The sequence below is a fragment of the Macaca nemestrina genome, chromosome 14, assembly GCF_043159975.1.
Source record: "Macaca nemestrina isolate mMacNem1 chromosome 14, mMacNem.hap1, whole genome shotgun sequence".
NCBI lineage: Eukaryota > Metazoa > Chordata > Mammalia > Primates > Cercopithecidae > Macaca > Macaca nemestrina.
In genome coordinates this window covers 10,112,555-10,124,190 of record NC_092138.1, presented here as the reverse complement: position 1 = coordinate 10,124,190, position 11,636 = coordinate 10,112,555, and the positions used below count along the sequence as shown (strand labels likewise).

At 42.7% G+C, this 11,636-nt stretch overlaps 1 pseudogene; it reads left to right on the top strand.

Annotated features, from left to right (window-relative positions):
• Nucleotides 1-1,489: 1,489 nt before the first annotated feature.
• Nucleotides 1,490-2,298, top strand: LOC105498792 (small ribosomal subunit protein uS3 pseudogene; annotated as a pseudogene).
• The last annotated feature ends 9,338 nt before the right edge of the window (nt 2,299-11,636 follow it).

The following is an 11,636-nucleotide window of genomic DNA, read 5'->3' as shown; positions in this document are numbered from 1 at the left end:
AAAGAGGTTACAGTCTAGTGAGGCAGGGCAAGACAATCAGCCAAAACTGATGAGTCAACATCATAGGAAATTCGAGAGGAGAAATATTATGGAGAAAAAACCTTGAGGAAGAAAGAGAGTGATAGGGGTAACATGCAATTTTAAGTATGTGATGTGCATGATCCTCTCTGGTCAGGAGGCATTGATGCAAAGGCTTGAAGGAGGACAGAGACTATCCTAGGCAGACATTTGGCAGAAGGACACCCAGGTGTGGAACTAGCACTGACCTGTTCCTGGATGGGCTAGTACCCGGCTCACTAGAGGAACAGCGAGAATGGAGTGTCTGGGTAAGGAGGGTAGCATTCTGAATGAGGAGAGAGAGAATGAACAACTCAACAAATGGTTTTGGAACAAATGAATATCTCTTCAGAACATGTATATTATCTATACTACCCTACACTGGACACACACAAAAATAGATTCTACATGGATTAGGGAGCTAAATGCAGTGACTTCCAGTTAAAGATGGTGGATTGAGTGCCTTCATCTATGTCGGCTCCTTCCCCAAAACTTAGTAAGATGATAGTTAAGAGATTTTTCTTTTTAAAGATATAGACTTACAAAGAGACAACAAAAAATTTTTTTGAAGATAGAAAGCAGAAGGATGCGTAGAAGCTGGCTCAGCAGAACCTGGAAGGCTGAGTTTTGTGACAGCAGTGGGAAAGTCCAAGAGGCGTCTGACTTACAATCCAGAATCCCCAACGGCTCAGAAATGGTGAGCGCCATGGACCTCCAGGAGAAAAGGAGAAGAGTGGGCTATAAATCAGAAGGCTGGCTTCAGATCTCTTTAAGGAGTTTCACAAACAGATCCTATCCACTGTTCCCCACATGTGAGAAACTTCTCCCTCCCCTCTCTGATAGAAAACTGGAGGTTTATTCTAGGGAGAGGATAAAACAAGACTTATCTGTATTGGAGGGCTCCAGCTGGTTTGAACTAGGGACACTCATCCTCTCCAAGAAGGACCTCAAGACTTGGAAGCCAGTGTTTTATCCTTCAGGAAGAAACTGAAAGTGTATTCTTTGGTGAATTGGAAACAATCCAAGAGGACCGACCTAAATATACATTGAAAACAGGGATTCCTCTGACGAGACAATTCATTCAGCCTACCATACTGTGTGAAAGTTGCCGTGCACAAAAAACTCTTAAATATCACCAGAGAGCCAAAAATCATAGGACGTTTGGAGAAACCCACTAAGGTGATTGATGGGAAGAAGTAAACAGAAAAGGATGACTGGGAAGAAACAGAGGCTGTGTAGGAAAAAGAAAGCTTTAGAAAATCATTAATATCAGGACGGGAGCAGTGGCTCAGGCCCGTAATCCCAGCACTTTGGGAGGCCGAGGCGTGCGGATCACGAGGTCAGGAGTTCGAGACCAGCCTGAGCAACATGCTGAAACCCCATCTCTACTAAAAAAAAAAAAAATAGGCCTTTCCTTTCGGCGGAGCGCAGTGGGAAGATGGCTGTGCAAATTTCCAAGAAGAGGAAGTTTGCCGCTGATGGCATCTTCAAAGCTGAACTGAATGAGTTTCTTACTCGGGAGCTGGCTGAAGATGACTACTCCGGAGTTGAGGTGTGAGTTACACCAACCAGGACAGAAATCATTATCTTAGCCACCAGAACACAGAATGTTCTTGGTGAGAGGGGCCGGTGGATTCAGGAACTGACTACTGTAGTTTAGAAGAGGTTTGGCTTTCCAGAGGGCAGTGTAGAGCTTTATGCTGAAAAGGTGGCCACTAGAGGTCTGTGTGCCATTGCCCAGGCAGAGTCTCTGCATTACAAACTCCTAGGAGGGCTTGCTGTGCGGAGGGCCTGCTATGGTGTGCTGCGGTTTATCATGGAGAGCGGGGCCAAAGGCTGTGAGGTCGTGGTGTCTGGGAAACTCCGAGGACAGAGGGCTAAATCCGTGAAGTTTGTGGATGGCCTGATGATCCACAGCGGAGACCCTGTTAACTACTACGTTGACACTGCTGTGCCCCATGTATTGTTCAGACAGGGTGTGCTGGGCATCAAGGTGAAGATCATGCTGCCCTGGAACCCAACCGGTAAGATTGGCCCTAAGAAGCCCCTACCTGACCACATGAGCATCGTGGGACCCAAAGATGAGATACTGCTTACCACTCCCATCTCAGAACAGAAGGGTGGGAAGCCAGAGCCGCCTGCCATGCCCCAGCCAGTCCCTACAGCATAACAGGGTCTCCTTGGCAGCTATATTCTGGAGTCTGGATGTTGCTCTGTGAAGATCTTTAATAAAATCTTGTACCAAGAAAAAAAAATAGAAAAATTAGCTCGGTGTGGTGGTACATGCCTGTAATCCCAGCTACTCAGGAGGCTGAGGCAGGAGAATCGCTTAAACCTGGGAGGCAGAGGTTGCAGTGAGCCGAGCTTGCACCACTGCATGTCAGCCTGGGTGACAGAGCAAGACTCCGTCTCAGAAAAAAAAAAAAGAAAAAAGTATTAATATCCTCAGAAACAAAACAAAAAACCGAAACCTTAGAAATAAGCAATAACAAAAGAGCTGACAGAGAACCATGAATTTAAAATATATCAGAAAAGTCACACTACATTTATATATTTGACAACATTAAAACTAAGAACTTGTGTTTATCAAAACACACCATAGCCGGGCGCGGTGGCTCACGCCTGTAATCCCAGCACTTTGGGAGGCCGAGGCGGGCGGATCACAAGGTCAGGAGATCGAGACCATGGTGAAACCCCGTCTCTACTAAAAATACAAAAAATTAGCCGGGCGCGGTTGTGGGCGCCTGTAGTCCCAGCTACTCGGGAGGCTGAGGCAGGGGAATGGCGTGAACCCGGGAGGCGGAGCTTGCAGTGAGCCGAGATCGCGCCACTGCACTCCAGCCTGGGCGACAGAGCGAGACTCCGTCTCAAAAAAAAAAAAAAAAAAAAAAAAAAAAAACACCATCACAGGAGTGAGAAGCAGATGACAGAGTAACAGAAAATATTTGCAATTTTATGTCCAATGAAGTACTTGTATCCAGAATATATGAAGAACTTCTACAAATAAATTTTAAAAAGATGGAAAGTCAATAAAAAATGGGGCAAAATTTGAACAGGTGCTTTACAAAGGAGAATATTCTGATGGGTATGAAAGGTACTCAGCTTTAGGAAAATGTAATTAGAACCACAGCAATACTCCATCAACCAGAACAGCTAAAGTGAAGAACAAACAAAACAATACCAAGGATTAGTGAGAGTGTTAAAGCAATCTGAACTCTCATACACTACTGGAGGGAGTATAAATTGGTACAACCCCGTTTTGGAAAATCATTTGGCAACATCTGCTAATTCTGAACATATGAGTACTCTATAACCCAATAGTTCCACTACTAGGTATATATCTAACAGAGATGCACATATATGTAAACCAAAAGACATGTGCAAGAAGGATCACAGCAGCACTATCCATAAAAATTGGATTCAATTGTCTATCAGCAGCAGAATGAACAAATGCACTGTGGTATATTCACACAACAGAATACCATGCAGATAAGACAACAAACACAAGTGTCTTAGTCTGCTTTATGCTGCTGTAACAGAATACCACAGACTGAATAATTTATAAGGAAAAGAAATATATTTGACTCACAGTTCTGGAGGCTAGGAAGTCCAAGATAGAGAGACCTCATCTGGTGAGGGCCTTCTTGCTGTGTCATAATATGGTGGAGGGTATTGTCATTCTGTTGCTGATAGACAATTGATTTACTGGCTTTCCATTTTTTATGTGTAGAAGTTCTTTATATATGCTGGATACAAGTATTTCCTTGGATATAAAATTGCAAATATTTTCTGTTACTCTGTCATCTGCCTCTCACTCCTGTGATGGTGTGTTTTGATGAACAGGAGTTCTTGATTTTAATGTCACCAAATATATGGATCTCATGTGACTTTTCTGATATCATGTTTTAAATTTATGATTATCAGCCCCTTTGTTACTGCTTATTTCTGAGGTTTTTGTTTTGTTTCTGAGGATATTAATTATTTTTTTAAAATTTTAAAGAATTAGTTGACCAACTTCAGAAGGGACAACTTCCAATAAAGAGAGTTTCTGAGAGTGAACTGAAAAAATGGTGGCAGGAGGAATCGAAAAATAATTCAAGAAGATATATCATAACTGAAGAATTTGACTTGCCAAATGAAAAGCATCCACCAAGTGGGGAGCACATTAAATGAGAATTGTTCCCCATCGAACACATCATTAGTGACCTTCAGAATCCTGGGAATGGAGAGATGACTTTACAAGTTTCCTTAGAGGAAAAGCAGGTCAAATACAAACAGTAGGAATCAGAATGGCTTTGAAATTCTCAACAGCAACAGTAGAAGCTAAAAAATAATGGAGGAGTATCTTCAACATTCAGATTGTCTACAGATTCTTCAATACCCAGCCAAAGTATGAATTAAATGTGAAAATGGAATAGACATATTTAGACATGAAGGAGTTGCAAAATTTACTTTCCATTCCTTTGTCTCAGGAAGCTGAGAGGATGTTGTTCATCAAAATGAGGAAATAAAACAACAAAGAACATGATTAGCATTCAGAAAACAGTGGGTTCCAAACAAAAGAGAGATGAAGGGAATCCTCAGGACAGGAGAGGAGGGAGAGTCCAGGATGCCAGCCATAAGCAGGCTTGGAGAACAGATAGCCCAGAACTCTAGAATATATTTTCAAGAAGACAATAATAGTGCTAATGTCTTCAAACACATTGAGAGAAGCTTTTCACAACAGAAGTAGAACTTGAAATTCATAAGTGATAAATATATAGAAAAATAAGCAACCAACAAAAGATTATTATTAACTCAAGAACAAACATAAATTTGTTAGAGACTGTAAGGTAGTGGCCATGCCCACAGAACACAGATCCAGAATGCCTGGGATTCAAATTCTGGTTTTGCCACTTAAAGCCCGAATTACCTTGAGCAAATCACTTCACCTCCATGGTCCTCACATATAAAATCAGGATTATCGTAACAGTCTTGTGAGAATTTTGTGAAAATTGAAGTCCTTGGATCTTTTCTTGGCCCAGAGAAAGCCCCATGTAAATGTTAATTATTTTTTTATTTTATTTATTTTATTTTATTTTATTTATTTTTTTAGAGACAGGGTCTGGCTGTATTGCCCAGGATGGAGTGTAGTGGTGCGATCTCAGCTTACTGCAGCCCTGACCTCCCGGGCTCAGGCAATCCTCCTGCTTCAGCCTCCTGAGTAGGTAGCACTATAGGTGTGCACTGCCACACTCAGCTGATTTTTTTCTTTTTTTTTTTTTGGTAGGAACAAGGTCTTGCTATGTTGCCCAGGTTGTGAGTATTAACTATTGTGGTTGTCATGACCACTACCACCATCACCATCATCATTGTATAGTCTATGGTTCAGCTGGAAAGGTGCAACTGTAATAGAAATGCTGACTACTAAGCATAAGAAAAAAATGTCTATTTAATTAGATTGGGAGAAAGTGAAGACAGAAATTGCTTGTCAGGTTAGGGAAGGGAAGGAGGAAAGGAGATAAATCATATTCCACACTGGGAAGTCTTAGAGAAATTTTTAAACTGCAAAATCAAAGAAGTAACAATATAGGCATTTTTGTTTAAGACATAGAGGAAGATATCAAAAGGTTAGCTAAAAAAATTTAAGAGTTGCTCTGTGGGAGAAGGAAATGGGTGAATAGACACAGGGAACTTACTCTTTGTAACAATCTTCTTCAATTAGATGCATAGATATTTTAATTCTAAAATTAAAACTAAGTTTTTCTTTGAAAAAGAAATCGCCATGTCAAGTTGTTTCACTGGATAATTCTACTGTTTAAGGAAGAATCAATGCTAACAATAATCAATTTTTTCCAGATAACATAAGAAGAGAAAATATTTCCCTTCTCATTCTATGAGACCAGTATTACACTAATACCAAAACCAAAGAAGTACAAAAAAAGAAAACTACAGATTAATATCCTTCATGCATGCAGACATAAAAATCCTTCAATGAGTATTAACAAATAGACATCAGCGATTTTTTTCTTTTTTTTGAGACAGAGTCTCTCTCTGTCACCCAGACTGGAGTGCAGTGGCGTGATCTCGACTCACTGCAAGCTCCGCCTCCTGGGTTCACACCATTCTCCTGCCTCAGCCTCCTGAGTAGCTGGGACTACAGGCACCCACCACCATGACCAGCTAATTTTTTTTGTATTTTTAGTAGAGACAGGGTTTCAACATGTTAGCCAGGATGGTCTTGATCTCCTGACCTCGTGATCCGCCCACCTCAGCCTCCCAAAGTCCTGGGATTACAGGCGTGAGCCACCACACCTGGCCGATTTCAGCGATTTTTAAGAGGAATTACACACCATAACCAAATGAAGCTTATCCAGAGATGCAAGGTTGGTTCAATATTTAAAAATCTGTCAATGTAGTCCACCACATTAACAGAATAAAATTCACATGATCTTATCAATTGATGCAGTAAAGCATTTGACAAATTTATTTAAATAAATTTTGTGTATAAACATGATGTTATAAGATACATATATAATAAAATGGTTACTATAGTGAAACAAATTAACATCTCCATCATCTCATTTAGTTATTCATAAGTCCTCCTGTGGCAAAAACAGCTGTAATCTACCCATTTAGGAAAAATCCTGAATATGATACCCTATTATTCACTGTAGTCCTCATATTGTTCATTGGACCTTTCCATTTGTTCATTCTACATATTTATTTGTTACTTTGTGTCTTTTGACCTAAATCTCCCCATTTCCTCCTCAACTCCAACCTTGGTAGCCACTGTTTTATTTTCTGCCTCTTATATATTTGATCTCTTTTTTTCTAGAGACCCCACATAAGTGAGATCATGCAATATTTTTCTTTCTGTGTCTAGCTTATTTCACTTAGCAAAATATGTTCCAGCTCCATCTATATTGTGGCAAATGGCAGATCTTCCTTTTTATTGTTTTTTGTTTTGTTTTTAGACAGGGTTTTGTTCTGTCATCCAGGCTAGAGTAGAGTGGTGTGATCTTTGCTTACTGCAGCCTCGAACTCCTGGGCTCAAGCGATCCTCCTGTCTCAGTCTCCCTAGTAGATGGGACTACAAGCATACACCACCATGCCCAGCTAATTTTTATACATTTTTTATAGATACGGGGCTCTCACTATGTTGCCCAACCTGGTCTTGAACTTCTGACTTCAGGCTATTCTCACATCTTGGCCTCTCAGACTGCTGGGATGACAGGCGTGAGCCAATGCATCCGGCCAAGATCTCCTCCTTTTTTAAAGGCTAAATAATATTCCATTGTCTATTTATGCTATAGTTTATCCATTCATCCTTTAATAGACACCCAGGTTGTTTCCATACCTTGGCCATTGTGAAAAGTGCTGCAACACGGGTGTGCAGTTATCCTTACCAGGTGGTGATTTCATTTCCTTTGGGTATATGCCTAGAAGAGGGATTACTAGGCTGCATTTGACGAAACTTAACATCTTTCATGATTTTTTTAAAAATTCTCAGAAAACTAGGAATAAAGGTGAACTCCCTCAACCTGACTTAAAAAAAAAAATCCTGCAAAACATAATGGTGAAAGACTGAATGCTCTCCTCATGAAATCGGGAACACAGCAAAGGTCCCCACACTCTGTACTACTATTCAACTTAGTCCTGGAAGCTATAACCCGTGCAAAAAGCAACCGAAGGAAATAAAAGACACGGTTACAGCCTATTCTCATTATTTAGGGGTAGTTATATTCCACAAAGTCACCGCAAACACCAACTTAGCAAAAGCTGAACCACAGGGTTAGGTTCCTTCCGGGCTCCAGACATAACATTTTCACCAACCAAAACACCATTTACGCTATATAACTTTGTTTGCTAATGTCCTTGTAAAACAAGTCTCATTATCGTTGAAAATTTGCTGTCCCAAATAACGCTTTTCCTATGTAACACTTAGAAGGTGTTTTTAAAATTCTTCACTAGCCTCCCTATCTACAGAACCTGCCTTTCCTGGGAGTTTAACATTTTTCACACCACATTGCCTTTTGAAACATGCAAGCCAGGCCAGTACTAGCCAAGCAAGGTCTGGCATTTTCCTGACCCTGAGTAATGTGACTGCAAATTTCCTTGGCTTTCAGCCTCACAACTCTGTCCACTATGATGTGGGGGCTTGGGGATTTTCTTTAGTCATCAGCTAATGAATCTATAAATTTAGTTGCTTTTCTATCTTTTCTGTGGTTTCATCATGCTCTATAGATATTACTTTAGCATTTTCTGGAGCAGCCTCAAGTGCAGATTGGTGAATTTCCTCTTCCTTTTTATGGATGAACCATATTTTTGATTCATTAACATTGAACTCACAACCAACAGCACTATATATAACTCATGCCGGAACTGAGCTTATCTAACACACGAATTATCTCCATAAGGCACACTGCAGCCTTCTCGCACTCAGGAACACTAGACATTTCAGCACTTTGCTGGGGACCATTTTAAACAGTGACATCACCAACAAAAAGCACACAAATGCAAAAACCATCCACCAATGTGTCCCCCTCAACTACAAAGATGACAGCATATCCCAGTGTGTTTAGTGAGTGCTGCAGACACTCCCGTAGCTTAAAAAGACAATTTGTCCCTGACCCTACTGCAGTTGTTGCCTGTGCTAAAAATATACAGCAATTCAAGAGGAAACAATGTGACTTAGATTTGGTACTGTTTGTTTTTTATTTTTTAAAGTTTTTAGAAATAAAGAAAAAAATTATTACACAAAGTGGCCTTTAGATGAACCATGGGTTCATGATGCATTTACCTTGAGGTGGAAGCCAAATTCATTATCAGAAAGCTGTGAGCGGGAGAAAGTATATGCTATGTGCATATCAATGCATTTCTGAATCAGTGAGTCGGTTGAGTCAACAGGTATCTCCTGAGCCTACGCGGAGCTGCAAAGACCAGCAGCAGGCCACGCCTCCCTCCAGCCACGCCCAGTCCAGCAGCAGGGACACCCCGAAGGCAGAAACCTTCACAGGGGATAAGCTGCCAGTCTGGGAAGAGGCAGAGGATTTCTCGAGAATAGAACTACTGATTATGTTGATGGAATGAGGCTGGATTCACTCGGAGATGGCGTTCAGCTGGCTTGCAGTGTACCTGAGCCTCAAGCAGGGAAGAAATGCCTGCCAGGTGGAGAAGGGAATTAACCGGTTCAAAGAATTCAAAACTAGACGCAGCGTGGCCCCGAGTCTAAATGGTGAACATCATTGTTCACTTCCTAGTTCATACATGTGATTGTTTCCTCCGGGAGGGATAGGGAGACCTGGGTGGCTGGGCCGGAAAGATCGCCCCCTCTCGTCCTGATGAACCCCTCACACCTCTGCCCCTCGCACCTGGCACGGAGTGACCCCCCACCCGCCCCGCGAGGGCCCGCGCGCTGGGCCGTATCATGTCCGGGGCTGGCAGGCTCGCTGGGTCCTTCACCATCTTCCTACAGACATGAGGGTTCCCTGGGCCACTAGGGTGTGGGCCCTCGCAGTTCGCTGAACTGGCACAGGTTCATTCTCTCATGCTTTATCGGCCGCGGCACTCACAGGCCAGCCCGGATTCAGGAACAGGGAAACAAACCCAGCTCTCCACGGGAGAAGGGTTCCGGCGTCTGCAGGCACCATGAATTTGCCCTAGGGAGGATTCTTTTTTTCCTGTCTTTTTGTTTTTCTTTTTTTTCTTTTTTTTTTCTTTGAGATGGAGTCTCGCTCTGCTGCCCAGGCTGGAGTGCAGTGGCACCATCTCGGCTCACTGCAAGTTCGGCTTTCAGGGTTCACACCTTTCTCCTGCCTCAGCCTCTAGAGTAGCTGGGACTACAGGCGCCCCGCCACCACGCCCGGCTACTTTTTTTTTTTTTTTTTTTTTCTATTTTTTTAGTAGAGACAGGGTTTCACCATGTTAGCCAGGATGGTCTCGATCTGCTGACCTCATGATCCACCGGCCTTGGCCTCCCAAAATGCTGGGATTACAGGCATGAGCTACCGCACCGGGCAGGGAGGATATTTTTAGGTAAGCAAAGTTTACTTAAAACCTTGGGCGGGCACTCAGGGAAGGAAGACCCTAAATAGCTGAGAATGTTGTATATGGTACTTTGGCTGAGAATGTTGTATAAAGCACTTTTCAAACATTTCTATCAGAACACTGCTACATATCAAGCAGAGTATATGAAAAAAACCAAAAAATGAAAAACCCAGAATACTCCTGACTGCAAGCCCACTGTGGACAGAGGCTGGGAATACAACCGGAAGCCCCAGGTGAAAAGTGCCATACAGGCCGGGCACTGCGGCTCACGCCTGTAATCCCAGCACTTTGGGATGCCGAGGCCAGCGGATCACGAGGTCAGGAGATCGAGACCATCCTGGCTAACACGGTGAAACCCCGTCGCTATTAAAAATACAAAAAATTAGCTGGGCGTGGTGGCAGGCGCCTGTAGTCCCAGCTGTTTGGGAGGCTGAGGCAGGAGCATTGCTTGAACCCGGAGGCAGAGGTTGTAGTGAGCTGAGATCGTGCCAATGCACTCCAGCCTGGGCAATAGAGCGAGACTCCCTCTCAAAAAGAAAAAAAAGCGCCATACCATTTGTTTTTGGCAACAGTATACAGTAGACGTTTCTTTTGCTAGAACAGCAGTGTTTCCATAGCCTGCTCCTGAGTGGATTCAGAGTCTCAGGGCCCATGAGCACCCAGGATGCCCTGTGGCTTCACCACTTCCGTCTTGGGCTGGCAGTGTCCCAGTGGGGAGTACAGCAGTGGAAGCCACTTAGGGTCCTGGGAGGTGCTGGTTGTGGGGTTTTAAGAATGCTACTCAAAGGCATGCAAGGCGGACAGACAGAGCCTGGAGGTGACTCACAGACACATTTTGGGGAATTAGTAACAAATCACCTTTTTATGTTTTCTTTTAAAATATTTTTTTCTGGTCATACAACAAATATATGCTCATTAAACATTTCACATCATTTATTTATTTATTTATTTATTTATTTATTTATTTATTTTTGAGGTTAAGAGTGGAAGTCTAATGGGCAAAAGAATGAGCAAAGCTCTCTCTACTGCAGAGAGAGAGGTCCCGGAGAAAATGGGTAGCCCCACAAAAAATTTTTTTTTTCTGAGACGGAGTCTCACTCTGTCACGCAGGCTGGAGTGCAGAGGTGCGATCTCGGCTCACTGCAAGCTCCGCCTCCCAGGTTCAAGCAATGCTTCTGCCTCAGCCTCCCGAGTAGCTGGGACACCCGGCTGATTTTTTGTATTTTAAGTAGAGACAGGGTTTCACCATGTTGGCCAGGATGGTCTCGAGCTCCTGACCTTGTGATCCACCCACCTCAGACTCCCAAAGTGCTGGAATTACAGGCGTGAGCCACCGCACCCCGCCGCCCCACACAATTTTTTAAAGTGTAAGAAAAACATCTGAAATCCTGCAACTGTTAACCATGTTAACCTGTTGGTTTCCATCCCGTACCAATTTCTATGCATTTACACACACATACTTAATTTTACAAAAATGGGATCATAGCATAGTTGCCGTTTCTACTACATATATTTTCCTTTTTTGGCCACTTTTTGGGTACCTGCTTTAA